This window comes from Phocoena sinus, chromosome 13 (genome assembly GCF_008692025.1).
Source record: "Phocoena sinus isolate mPhoSin1 chromosome 13, mPhoSin1.pri, whole genome shotgun sequence".
In the NCBI taxonomy this organism is placed as follows: Eukaryota; Metazoa; Chordata; class Mammalia; order Artiodactyla; family Phocoenidae; genus Phocoena; species Phocoena sinus.
The window spans coordinates 13,897,391-13,911,797 of NC_045775.1; positions in this window are offsets into that span (position 1 = coordinate 13,897,391).

A 14,407-nucleotide genomic window follows, 5' to 3' on the forward strand; every position below is an offset into this window, starting at 1 on the left:
GGGTTTTGATAGCAATTGCATTAAACCTGTAAACCAATTTGGGAAGACTTGACATCTTTACTATGTTAAATCTTCCAGTCCATGAACATAGCATGTCTCTACATTTATCTAGGTCTTCTTTGATTTCTTTCCTAGCAGTTAATAATTTTTCACTATAGAAATCCTGCACAAGTTAATAGACAAGTACTTTACTTTCTTGGAAAGAATTGTAAATGATGCTATGTACTTTGGTTTTTGTTTTTTTACCTTTTGACCTCCTTCACCCATTCCCTCCCACTACCCAGAGATAGTGCATGTACATTTCTATAGAGTATAGCTTTGGTTGAAGCAAATTAAATACTGCTGTAACATATCAAACTCTCAAAAACTTTATCCCATCCCCTCCTTTTCCCTTGCACCACTCTCAAAATATTCTAGAACTCTCACCATTATTCCATTTAGTCTCTACCAAATTGATTCTTTATTTAGGTGCATAAAAACAACATAGGTTTGCTCATTCTCTGCCATTAACTAGTTGTGCAACTTTGTCTATTTTTCTTGTGCCCTGGTGTCCTCATCTGTCAGTTGAGGTAATGTTCCTCTCCCTGGCTCCATCAGAGGGATGGAGTGGTGATATTGTGAGAGAAAAGACAAGAACATGCTACAAAAAAGCAAAAAAACACACAAAATACAACATGAATAGATTTCGTTCCTGCCAAGATGTATTTTCTGAATTCCTAGATTGGCTAAATGTCCCTTCTCTCTGCTCTCACAATACCCTTACTTACATCTGTTTTATCACTTAGAACATTTTACTGAAATTATCTGTTTATGTGCATATTTCCACTAGTAGACAAGGGACTCCTTAAATCCAAGAGGCATGGAGTATTTCCCTTCAGAGCTCCTGCCCTTAGGTTCACAGTAGTCTCTGTTTCATTGCACTTAACGTTCATCAATAGAAGAGCTGTGTCTTTCCAGAAGCAGGCTCAGTTTTTTGGGGCCTCCTCTTGGCCTGGACGTCCTTCTGTTATATACGAGGAGACCTTGTCAGGCTCCCTGGTCAGGCTCCATGATGCTGCCTGTTTCCATGAAGACATCCACCATAAAAACTGCTTAGGTAGGGAAGCCCCTACCTCCCCTCCCCAATGACCCTAACATTTCTGAAACTCCTTAATACCAGAGCTTCACCTCATGAAAAAGAAATTGGATGGAATTCAAATAGAACCATAAAACGTCAGAGTTTTAAGGGCCTTTAGAGACTGTGAATAAATTGTGTTCTGAAAGCAGTTGTTTCCAGTAGGAAGAGGAAGGCTGTGAGAGAAGTAGAAATGATACTTTGAGGAGGGCAGGATATGAAAAGGGAGGATAGTCTCTTCATCTTTTAGGTGTTTGTTTGTTTGTTTGTTTCCATTTTTGCCTAAAGCCAACCTTTAGCCCTTCTGTCCTCTGAGCTTAAGAATATCCTACCTATCCCAAGGAATGGTATATCTGGGCCCTTCTGGGATAACCAGAGGTCAGTAAGTGGGCACTTCCTCAAAAGATGACCTCTAGGATTTCATATGCATGTGCATAAAAATTGAGTCCTTGTTGGGATGCTAATACCCTGGTTTGACTTATATCAGGTCAAGGATATAACTGTATTTTGTAAACCTTGAAGGGCCTTTTCAGTGTGAGAGAAGATTAGTAAAGATGGCTGTGGAAGAGCAGGTGGGTCTCTCTCTCTCTTCCAAGGGTCACTTTGTAAGGTACTGGTGCGTCAGGACATAGTTGGCTGAGATTCTTGAGACACAAATCTGGGGAGTCCAGTCTTGAGCCTGGGTAAACCTTTCATGCTTCAGAATTCAATGCCTAGCTCCAGCAAGGCCATGGTAGGCCTCCCCCGACTCCGACAACCAGTGACACAGGAAACGAGGCACACCCCAGGGGTCACGGCAGAATACTACAAGGCCCCCAAGTGCTTGGCAGGATGCCCAGCATGCATTTCTCTTAACCAGAGAGAGAAGACAGATCTTTGTGGGAACGAGACTCAGAAACTCAGGAATATATTGGAACTGAGCCAAATGTTGAATCCTGAAAGAAAAAGAGAAACTCCAGGCATTGGACCGATTTGAGTTACGTATATACATGCATGTCTATATATACTCACATGTGTTTATGTATATGTGCATGTATTTATTTCGTATTTCATAATTTATAATGTTCAGACATATAACAGTTACCCTCCAGGAGGTGGATTTAAACAAGGTCTTCGGGAATCTGAAGATTTTGCCCATTGAGCTTTAAACTCTGTCCTTGGAAATCTAAACCGGAAGAGACCTTGGCCCTTCCACTCCTGTTTTATTGAAGGAAAATAAGGCCTGGAGAAGTGATGTGACTTGCTCAGCATCACATATAAAGAACTATTGGGAATTTTTTTTCCTAAATTCAGGCCAGAAAAAGCCTGACCTCCCCCTTTCATTTCAGTGTGTGGGCCCCTCTGGATCACATGACTGAGTGCCCTGGTAAGCCTAGCTATGTACTTGTGTGTGAGGGCTTTCTCAAAAGTTGTCTCTATTTAAGCCTTACCTTCACTTTTGTGGGGAGGTAACTGTTACTTTCTGCATATTTCACAAGAGGAGCTGGGGTCTGGAGAGGTTAAGTGACTCGTCCAAGGTCATGGCTCTAAGTGACTCAACTGAAGACCATCTGCCCCTCAGTCTACTACAGCTTCTGAAGGGGAAGGAATGCAATAAAGAGGTTAGCAAGCCATGAGTGCTCTCGTCAAGGATCTTGCCTGGCTCTCACCACAGCCCCCAGTGATGCAGCCACACGGGACTAGGCAGCATTGTGCAGACATCGCCTGCACCCTCTGTGCTTACAGTGTCCTTACAGTTCTCTCCTCATGGAACCTTTCCCCCCGCCCACCTGTCCCAGCTGGCAGGCTCCTGACTTTCTACTCTCCTTGCCAGGTTCCTTGTCTCAGTCGGTTCAGGCTGCTGTTCTGGAGGCTGGAAATCCAAGATCAGGTCACCAGCCCGGTCAGGTTGTAGTGAAGACCCTCTTCTGGGTTGCAGATGGCCAGTTTCTCACTGTGTCCTCATGTGGTGAAAGGAGTGAGGATCTCTCTGGAGCCTTTATTGTAAGATTACCAATCCATTCAAGAGAGCTCTGCCTCCATAACCTAATCACCTTCCAAAGAGCCCTTATCCTAATACTATATCACCTTAGAGGGGAGGATTTCACCATGTGAGCTTTGGGGGGACATAAACATTCAGACCATAGCAACCTTATTTCTTGGAAGAGCAATTGCTTCTGTGTTTAGGTTATTCTAGGGGCTTGTTTGTACCTGTGTTCAGCAGATATGAACCAGGCTGTGCTTGGATCATATTCTCCTGGACGAAGGCAGGAATAGTGTACAAGTCTTCATGGATGCTCTGCAGAAGGCCTGGCACATCACAGGTGTTCGAAGTACACTTGATGAGCAAATATAATGTGAATATTAGCCCAGGAATACTAGTTCATTGGAATCTGTGAGACACTACTACGTAGTACCTTTACAGTGTGAATGTTGCCAGAATGTGCCATCATCCAAGGCCTTGATTCATGTCCTCCTTCTTACTGCGTTGTCCTCAGCAGGTTACATCTGTCACTCTAGAACACTGCTCTCCGGGTCCTCAGTCACTCCGCTCCTCTACTGACTGCTGGCTGGGACTATAAGAGGGGAAAAATATTTTGATAGAAAATGTGTCAAATGGATGGAATAGAAAAATGTTTCAACAAGGAGAAATCAAGACAGATAGGATAACTGGTGTCTTGAGAGCTCATATAAAGGTCCCCTCACAGCTAAAACCCTGAGAATAAACCTCACGTGTGTGGCAAAGGGTCTGGATGGAGGGAAAACCACGGTGTGAGGCTGTTTTTGTTGGTTTTTGTTGCCGTGTTCACACGTAAGGCTATAAATCTGACAACGTGCAGTACTCTGGAGTGAGAGTGAAAGCTGAGGGCTGGAGGTGGAGAGATCTTTCTTCCAGCTCCACTTAACTGCCCTTTGATCTGGGAGTGGAGATTCAGCTTTCAGGGAGGGAGTGTGCAGGTGGCAAGATGTAAACAAAACAACATCCTGGAGCCTTTGTCAGGCCTTCTGAAAACAAAGTGGAAACATGGTTGGCTCCTGAGCTGACCAGACCTTAAAGAATGAGTCTGACACATAACTGAGTGGTTTACACCCTCACCCATTCACGGGGGTCCATGGTAGCCGACAGTGAGCCCTCTGCAAGCAGACGGGGTGATCGCCAGGCCCGGTGGACTTCTGAAGGCTTCTGCTGGATTTCCCTAGAACAGTCCTGTGGGAGAATCACAGTTATTCTCACACACAAGACTTTGGTAACTAAAGAGAAAATGTGCATCTCTGTCCTGGCTTTACCACTGTGCATTTCCTGTATATTCACACGCTTTGGAGTGAGTTCCACGGGATGGCTGTAGGTGGGGGATTAAGAAAGAAAAAGTGGTTGACTTGGGATCTCTTTCAGAAGGAAACAAGAGCACAAGGCAGGAAATGGGTTCGGACACTTTCACAGTCTCTCTCCATTCTATCACCACTGAGGGACTGAGGCTGGTACTGTTTATTGAGAACCTGTCCTGCCTGGGCTGTGAGCCTAAGTGTTTTCCTGGAGCCTCTACCTGGGGCTCCTAGGGGCTGGCAGCCGCTGAAAGGGGCAGCTCTGTGCGGAGAACAGGCAGCCTTGTTAGGCATTGGTTCTGATGGGGCCAAGTGGTCAGAGGGGCAGCCGGGGCTCGTTCACCCGGGGACCAGAAGCAGTTCACTTACTTGGGTACCCACTCGGTTCCTCTCTCCTGGCCTCACCCCGTGTTCTCTCATGAATTCCTCTGGAGCAAGAAATGGCATTTGTGTATTTTGAAAAGTCAAAGGCCGGTGTTAAATGTTCCTACCTCTGAGAGAAAGCACATTGCCTTCCCCATTGTCATGCAGGGGAAGAAAGCCCAGCTCCGCTGTGTGCTCCTGACTCCAGCCAGGCCGCTTGGGTGCCAGGTTCTGGTCTACGCGAAACCCCTGTGAACGAAGAGCGGGGCTTCAGCTGCAGTTAATTTTCATTTGCTGTTTGTATATAAATGCTTTTAGTACTTAAACTAAATTCAGATCAATTAAACTAATGTTGTTTGACATAATATTCCTTGTTCCAAAATCAATATCCCTTCATTTGACAGACTTATTCTTGAATTCAGGATGTTTATTGCTCTTAAAGCTTTACCTATAGACCTGGTTTTTGTCTTTAATGATATAAAACAGCTCTTCCTCGCATACTGTACGCCCGCGTGTAATGGGGTTCAAATTTCGCTGGTGAATATCTTTAATTGTACCATCATGCCTTTTAATCTAGCAGCACAGGACCACTTTCTCTGTCTCCATTTGTCTCCTTAGTTTTAAAGACATTCCTTTAACGGTGTCCGTTTAGAAGGATTTGGGGCCAATGAAGGAGCCAGATCAGGATTTCAGGGCCAGTGCTCCCTGCTTTCCCAAGGGCTGGGCCAACTGCAAAGGCCCCGGCCGCCCAGACGCTGTTTGACTGTGGCCACTTACCCTCCACCAGCAGCCCAGCGCCCCTTCTGCTCCCACCCCGTCATCATAAAGTAACATGCAGCTACTAAAACGCACCACATTTTCTCACGTGGGCTTTTCCCGCATGCCCTCCAGCTCGTCTTCACTCTGCCTTTGGCTCTTATAAATCTTGTTCTGTTTTCCCTGGCCTTTGTCCAGAGACAGGCCTCTCTCGGCTCTGGGGAGAGCAGGCTGGGGGTCATTTATCACTTGAACAGTGGAAATGGGGGACTGAACAGTAGTTTTTTTGCCATCACCATGGCAAAGGTCTGTGCACCCTCACCTAATTGGAAGAATCTGGCCCGTGTTCCTCTAATTGCTGCACCTGGATAACTTTGCCCAGGTCAGACTTGCCCACTTCAAGATGAAGAAAAGAATTGTCTGAGAAGAAGGACCCCTTGGTGATAAAACAGGAATGGTTTGCAATGTTTTTCTTTTTTTCCAGGCAAATATTTTCTTTAAATTAATAGTCATCGAAGTGATGTAAGCTGGCATTTGTGAGAGCTTTAATCAGCCTCTGAAATGAAACCTGAGCTGGGCTTGCCGTCTCAGCCATCCTACTGGAAAGGCTCTGCGGCAAAATGTGCCCAAACGCTGGGAAGGGAGCAGCTCTGCCCCAGTTCCAGCACACACGCACGTGCACGTGCGCGCGCACACACACACACACACACACACACACACACACGCTTACGTTTTTCTATGTTATTTTTCAAAGGAGCATAGCCTGAGATCATAGAGACTTGGTTGAAATCAGGAGTCCTTAACTTCAAATATTGCTGAGGTTGGGGGAAAGGGAACTTGGGGGAATAAATGGTTTGTGCTACCACATTTCATTTTCTATGAATGATGGACAGAGCTTAAGGTTTGTTCTGGACAAAAAGTGTGACTTCCTCCTTCTAGGGATCAGTTGCCCTCTCTGTTCCGTTTTGTCTTGTTTCCCTATGCTCTCAAGTTCTCTCTTTCTCCTCTCTTCCTTCTCTTCTCATCTTGCCCCTCTCCTCTGCTGCCCCACAGTATCCCATCTGGAATCATATCCTGGATGGTCTAAACATGGTTATAGTAAATCTTCCAAACTTTAAGTTGCATAAAACAGCGTTGGTTAATACAACTTGAAGGGAAAATCTTTCCCACTGTCCCTCTCTTCAGTGAGCCATGTTTCTTCTCGTGGCACACCTTTGATCATTGCCTTGGCCACACCTGGCTGCATTTCATTTCCATTCCTCCAGATTCCTGCTGCCTCTGGCTAATTGCTCTGTCCACTTGCTGAGTCCTATTCTCATGAGGATCTAGCCAGGCCGGAGAGGAGACAATGCCCTGTTGCTCCTTGGAGAGAGTTTTCTAAAGGACCATCAGCCTCTTTCTCAGCAACATCCTCAGCAGAGGCCAGAGATAGAGGCCTGAGCAGAGTCAAGAAAGGTCGCCAGGGCCCAGGGCTGTCACGGTAAAGTCCTAGAAAATATCAGGAAGAGGAAAGCCTGTGCAGAGTTTTCTCTAGAGATGCCTCACCTCCACCACCCTTGGAGGGAGCACACTGGCTGTACCCCTGGTATATCACAGAAGGTCGGTGATAACATCTGCCTGATTCTCGGCACTGCACATAAGCAATTTTTCAGGTAGTTTTTTTTAATGTTATTTCACTTCCACCATTTCTATGTGAGGTGGGAAGGGCTGGAATGATCATCCCTATTTCACAGATGAGGAAAATGAGGCCCAGAATAGTGACTTGGGCAAGGTCATTTAGCTTAGTACATGGGAGGAGTGGGGGGGCTAAGATTTGTATCTGATCCACAGCTCACTGCACGGGGCTATGCTGTGCCTCTTCTCAAAGGAGCACCCCACTTCCTGGTCGCTGCCATCCTGTTTGCTTCTCTTGGCCTGAAATCATGAAATGGACTTATATCTCAGAAGGAGGCCTAACCCTATCCAAAGCCAGACCTTCCCAGAGTACTGACCAGAGTTATCCACATGGCCATGCATGGAGGAACATTGCTTTGATGGGCAGCTCCAGCAGCTGTGCCCATGCGCAGCCTTCAGGTCCCCCGGCAGCAGATAGGGGCCTACCAGGTGGCCCTTGCTTCCTAATCAATGTGATACTTGATATATCTCTGGTTTTAAAATTAAGCAGGTCTCCATGGCCCCTCAAAACTCCTGGTTTAACATGTGTCCGATGGAGATAAAATGAAACGAGATGGCCCATACAAGGTGGCCTAGTTCAGTGCAGGACACACGGGAGACTCTTGGTAAATGAAAGATTGAGTCCTTTCTAGGAGGAGCTTTGAGTCTGATTCCAAAACACAAGGTGACAGACTAGAAAATTGAGGGTGGCGATGTCCAATTCTGGTTTAGATAATTTTAGAGAAGGGTCACTTTATTTGGCTATCTCTAAGAACTGGCTAGACGGTTTACAGACTCTCAGAAGGTCCAACATTTGAAAAAGATGGAATTCTTAAAGGAATTCTTCTTGGGCATTTGGGCTACAAGTACACCGAGTGGACACTTGGTTTATCCAGTTTTTCTCTCTTTGAGGAAAAATAATGTTCCAAAATGGTATTGAGAATCTACAGGAAATCATAATGAAATTAAAATATGGAGCATGTCTAAGACAGCCTTTTAAATATTTAAAGGCCAGAGGTGGTAAAAGTAGTGTTTTCAAAATTAATTTGACTATAACTTACAAAACAATTTTTAATCTATTATCTTATTTCATTCTTACCACAGACCCCTGATATCGCCTTAATGTCAGTCCCACTTTGTGGATGTAAAAACCTGAGATTGAAGAAAATGAAGTGTCTTCTCCAAGGCAGATTGTAACTGAGAGGTTGTAACTCAGCTGTGTGGGATCCCCTTCTGTTTCTCTCACATAAACACACACTGAACACACAGACCCGATAAAGGTGGCAGAGATGATGATAACCTGTATAAGCCAACGTCAAGCCCCCATGGATTTTCAATGAGATTGATATTAAGATTGCTTAATTATGAGGTTAATGAAAATATAGTCCCAGGACTAGGCTTTGGTCACACACGCTATAATTGAGCATCTACCTTCAATTCATGTAGGTCTTAGCATATAGAGGCTTCTAAGCAAATGTAGAATTAACTTTAATAAGAAGGAAGATCTTCGTAAAGGAACCAGAAGTGGTAGGTGTGGGGTAGGGGGTAGGAGGAAGTAGGCAACGAAACAGATAAATAAAATAAATACGGAGAAAGGGTGAAAATGGAATGCTCTCTTAGCAATTTCCCTGAGGGGCTTGGTATCTTCCCTGGTAGCTCAGGATTGAAAACTTCAAGGCCAAGTGGGCCTTTCTTTTGCATTCATGGATCATCCTCCATCCCACTCGACCTTTGCCTTTCAATAGCTTCTCAAAGCATACTTTGCCTGTAGCCCTGTTCTCATTTAATTTTATATATATATATATATAATATATAAAACCCAAAGCATTATTAAGAGAAATGCATGCCATATGTTTCTGATTCATTTAGACTTAAATACTCTGCCCGCTGTTAGCTAAGAGAAAGGCAATATTCAAGAACTCATCTTAGTAAGAAATGTTAGCCAGGACCTTCGTAAGAAACAAGTTTTGATTTTGCTGGGAAAACTGGGAGTAAAGATCTTGAGTGGTTTGGGTAGGATTTGGAACTCAACCACTGAGAACTGCAAAGTGAGGAGTGCATAGTGAGAAGCATGCCTTCCTCAGTCTCAACTGAGGATCAATCTTTGTCAAGCTGGAGTTAGTTAGGTCTCCGGGGAGCAAGGGGAAGTAGTAATTTAGGAGAAAAAGAGCTGTTACCTAGGGCTGCTGTTTACCTTACCGTAAATATGAGGGAATAGTTGTTAATAAAATAGTTTTATATTTTTCCTTTAAGAAAATAGTCATAATGTATGAAATATATCAGTATTCAGGCTTTAAAACAAAACAATAGATCTTGTGATTTAATTTTTTTAAAAAGGAAAGAAAGAAAGAAAAAACCCTATTTCCCCTTTCAGTGTTTGCAAGCTTATACCATCTAGCTATTAATTGGGTCTAATTTTTTTTTTAAAGAGGAATATTTATCTTTACTGTGAACTTTTCCCCCCTTGGGCTCATTATGTTAAAAGTTGCATTTAACCCACACTTTAGGGGAAAAAAAGTAATATTTCTGTTGGTTTAAACTGTCAGATTGACTCACATAATGGAAAATGGGCTAACTGGAAGTGGGAGAAAATATTTCACTAAAAGCAAACATGCCAGGGAAAGGGTTAGCTCCACCTTATTCACAGCAGCAAAGTTGGGTTGCTTTGGTGGCTCCGGTCCTGTCCCAGGGGAAGAGCCTGGGGAGGAGACACAAGGAAAAAAAGAGGTTGACTTGCTGCAAGTTATTGTCAGGAAGCTGCCCTTTCTGTTTTCTAACCTAATTCCAGTTCTTATCAGAGAAGCCATGGGCAAAATGGCAAGGAACAGAGCAGTTGGCTCCATGCCCCAGCTTTCTTCTGGCCTTATTATGCTGCAAATCCACTGTTTTCTGTAACTTACTAAAAGTGTGCTGTGTTACTGTGTATTCTTTCTCCCGAGTGACCGTGCAAATCTAATTCTCCATGTGGAATAAGCCTTCATGCCTTTTTTTGGAAATGTTCGACTTTAAACCTTATCAGTACCTGGCATACGGTCAGAGCTCAGTAACAGCCACTGAATATTGTTGAAAGAATCTTTAGAGGGTGGAAAAAATGGTTAGAGGCAGGATCACGTGGTAGGTAGTAATATTTATTTAAGAATCAAACAGTTGGGTTCAAATCCTGGCTTTGCCGCTAAGAAATTAGGTTAGGCCCCAGCCCATTTGTACGGTAGGCATAAGAATGACTACCTCAATTTTTTGTGTAAGAATTAATGACTTCTTGTATATGTCATTCCAGGCACATGGCAGGATTCAATGGAGAGCTGCTGTTTGCTCTTTTAGAGTGTCATGGAACACTGTACATAGCCCTGAGACTGCTTGGGTCAAAATCCTATCTAACTACTAACTTAGATAAGTCATTTAACTTTTCTAAACCTTAATTTCTTCATGGTAAAATAGAGCTATGGTACCTACCTGCACAAAGGATTGTTGGAAGGTTTAAGATTTTTTTAAGTGTATATGGTGATGGGTAAGGCCATCAACCTCAGCCTTATTTCTGAAAATATTCTTCAAACATTCTTCAACTTGAAAGCATCTTCTTCAAGCAAGTCCAAAGGTTTTGGCTTATGAGATGCCTTCAGTGACTGTATCTTCAGGGAAGATGAAGAGAAGATCAATATTTACTTGAATAAGTTACAATTTAAGGGAGAGGAAAACTCAATAACTTGAGAGCAACATTCAGCAGTGCCTCATGTTGGCAAAGCAGACCTCAAACTACCTTGCTCCTCCAATGACCTTGGCTGAAAGTGAGCATCTCTTTATTGCTGCAATTATACAATATGGTCAACCGCCAGAGTAATTGGCAACTGATTTTTCCTACACTATATATTTTTTTTCCTATACTGTATCAATATGTTAAAATTTGAGTATAAAATATTGAATATAAAGTTGCAATAATATTTATTTTGTGATAAAACTTCAGATTTACCCTTGTATCTCAAAAGAGCAGTCTGTGATAGTGATACTCAGTCTCTGCCTCGGCTTCCAGCCAAATATTGACTTTAATAATCAGCCATTCAGCTCTCTGCCAAAATTTGTGCACCTTGATGAATGTGTAGTACCTAGCCAATTGCCCGAAAATAGCAAGCACTCCATGGATGAATATTTTCCTATTTTTGGTTATGAGGATGAAGGGAGGTTTCCCTGGCATCCGAGCATCACAGCATATATAGGACCACTGACATATTGTGGTTCTTGAGCAGGGTTATTCCTCCTCTGTCATGATTTGTCCAAATGTAAGACAAGGGGAAGGTTTAGACTCCACATCCCCTAACGCTGAACTCTCTTCATTCTCACTGAGCACTCTCAGTGTTTTCTCCACTAATCACTGTGGATTCAGTACAGATCCAGGAAGCAGGCATCCCGGGTACCCTTCTGGACTACTAGCTCTTGATTATTCACCAAAACTCTAAGAGCTAGATTCTCAGCTGAGTTTAAAAAGCTGAAGCCATTAGAGAGAGGAACGACGAGCCCCTTCCCGATGTTGAAGCATTGGCATTGATATTTGTTTCCAAAGGCCAGCCCAAATCTAAGGTAATAGCATGTCAGCAAAATATAAATTTAAAATAAAACTCATTTTGAAGAGAACCTAGATGGAAAAATATGTGAGGCAATGAGCAGTGCCAATAAGTGGCCCAGATAATCAGTGCTGCGTATATTTCTATTATCAAAGAAAAGGATAGAGAATTAGCCATTTATCGATCTCTATGTTCCAAGGCATTACTAAGTATCTGACATGAGCTTTCTATTGACTGCTCATCACAGCGTTGTCAGATGTGTATTAAAATATGCCTTTTACTGACGAGAAAGCCAAGGTTCAGAGAGATTCAAATGCATGCTAAGGTCACATAGCAGCAGGGCTTGGTGGCTGAGCCCACCCACCCTGGGGTTGGACTCCCTGGATGTGTGTTCCGGATTCACCATTTATTCATCCTCTGTCTCAGGCAGCTTTCTCATCTGCAAAATGTAGAGGGTGATAGTGCGTATACCTGGGAGTTCAACTTAGTTTTACCTTGGGTTGATTTTGGAAAAATCTCTGTGCACAAGTTGGCTGGTAAACCAAAATATTCTGAATAGATGTATATTGGAGAGGTTGGTCTGGGACACTTAACATCTCGTGATCTCAGGAGTGAAGACCACGGGCGATGGGTCTTAACCCCTTCCCACCCCAAGCTCATAAAAGCCTTTGATGTGGGGGTCTTGAGTCTGATGCAAAGTCTTAAAGAAATTCTGTGACAGCATCACTCCTAAGACTCATAAACTTTGCCTCGTGTGTCTCCTAGTGATGGATGAAGGGAACCTTCCATGTTACAAGTTCAGCATTAGCAGTCTTTCCCTTACAGAGGACCCTGCTCTTGACGGTTCTCTGATTGCATCAGGAATTCAGGACACAGGTGGCATGGGGGCAATCCATTGGCTGCTTTCTCCCTCTGCGAAGAGCTCCTGCTGGCTGAACTAGAAGTAGGAGGGAAAAAAATGTGTGCAAACAGCAATCTGTCATGAGTCCGGAGAAGAAAGGGATCTGACTAGAAGAAACAAGTGGTGGCTTTTGTGTGTGCCTCCTATGTCAGCACTTCTTCCGAGTCGGGGAGAATTGCAGCCGGGGAAATGAATAATGTTGAATTTACTACAAGTTTACCTGAGATTAAGGGCGAGTTGGATACAGCCAGTATCTTTTGGTCCAGTGTTGACTTAGTCTTGTTGTCACAAATCAGCTATTGATTTTGGGGGTCCCCATTAGTCTTAGGGAAGAGAGCTAATCCTTCTTTCATGTGTGTTTATATACCATATTTGGCCGGAGCCGGGGTGCACTTTTCACCTTGATCTGCAAGTAGAAAGGTAAACACATGACCTCAGTACTAGAAGCCACCCTGGCTGGTCACTCTCCACTGTTTGTTTAATTTCACTCTGACTTCTGCCTGCCTCCCAATCCCAGGTATTCGGACATGTTACAAAAAGAAAAGAGACCCTGACATCAAAGCCCTGGTCATGATTTTACTAGGGGGCACCTCTGAATAGCATTTGTAAGGCCTGTGTGAATGGCTGGTGCTGTGACCTCTAGAAAATACTTTACTCTCCAAATTGGGGCTAACAGATTTATCACTCGCTGGGCCCCGACCTTCCAGGTCAGCCTAGGGTTATTTTTGTTTATTATGGGCGAAGACATGGTAGTCCTATTACAGAAGCCTAAAGAGCAAATCTTGAGAACAATGACTTCGGGATTAAAGAGAATTCTGAAAGCATATTTTTTATTTTAAAATTTCCTATAACAATGTTAACTTTGTCAACATCTGCTTGAGATCGTTGCCCCTAGACAGATGTCTCTGTCAGCCACCAGCATTGTAACAGTTCAGGATAATGGATGCTTTTGTCTCCTTCTCTGTGGAATTTCAGTTTCTACTCTGTGGAAGGCTAATTCTGATCACAAAGGAATTCTGAGCACAGTTTGGTTGTTTTTGTTTTATTAGTCGTATGAAGTGTGTTTCAATAAAAGGAGTTATCAACATATGCGATATAAAATCACTTTGTTCTATTTTGATTTTATTGAAAAGGTAGTGATTTTAATACAGTTTGAGACATTCCTTCTTCAGATCTGCAGAGCAGGGCATTGACAGGCAATATAGTTCAGCAGTGTAGAGCACAGAATTTGGTAGACTTAAGTTCAAATCTTGACTTACTATCTCTGTGACCTTGGGTGAGTTATTCCAACTCTTTAAACCTCCATTTCTTAATCTGTAAGTGGGAGTAATGTTGGCATTGACCTCACAGTGTTATTGGAAGAATAACATAAACGTATGTAAGATACTTAACATGCCTTACGCACAGTAAACAATCAATAATAGGGTAGCTGCTATTATTATAATTATTCAATCTCCAAGACCTCCATTTTACTCGTTACAGATGACCATGACTTTTACTTTACAAAGCAGACTGGACTGTCTTTTCACCTCAAAACATTTTTGGATATCCACCAATTAATTTTTTTTAATGTCAGAAATTTAAGGGGTGCCTCCTTTGTGCCAGGCTCTGCTTTATGTGTGTGGCTCGCTTACTTCCCGCAACCACCGTTCGCCATCTCCATTTTACTTATAAGAGCATTGAGACTCTGCAAGTTTAATGATTTCCCCAATGTCATATTGCTAGTATGTGAGCAAAAATCATCTAGCTCCAGAGCCTATC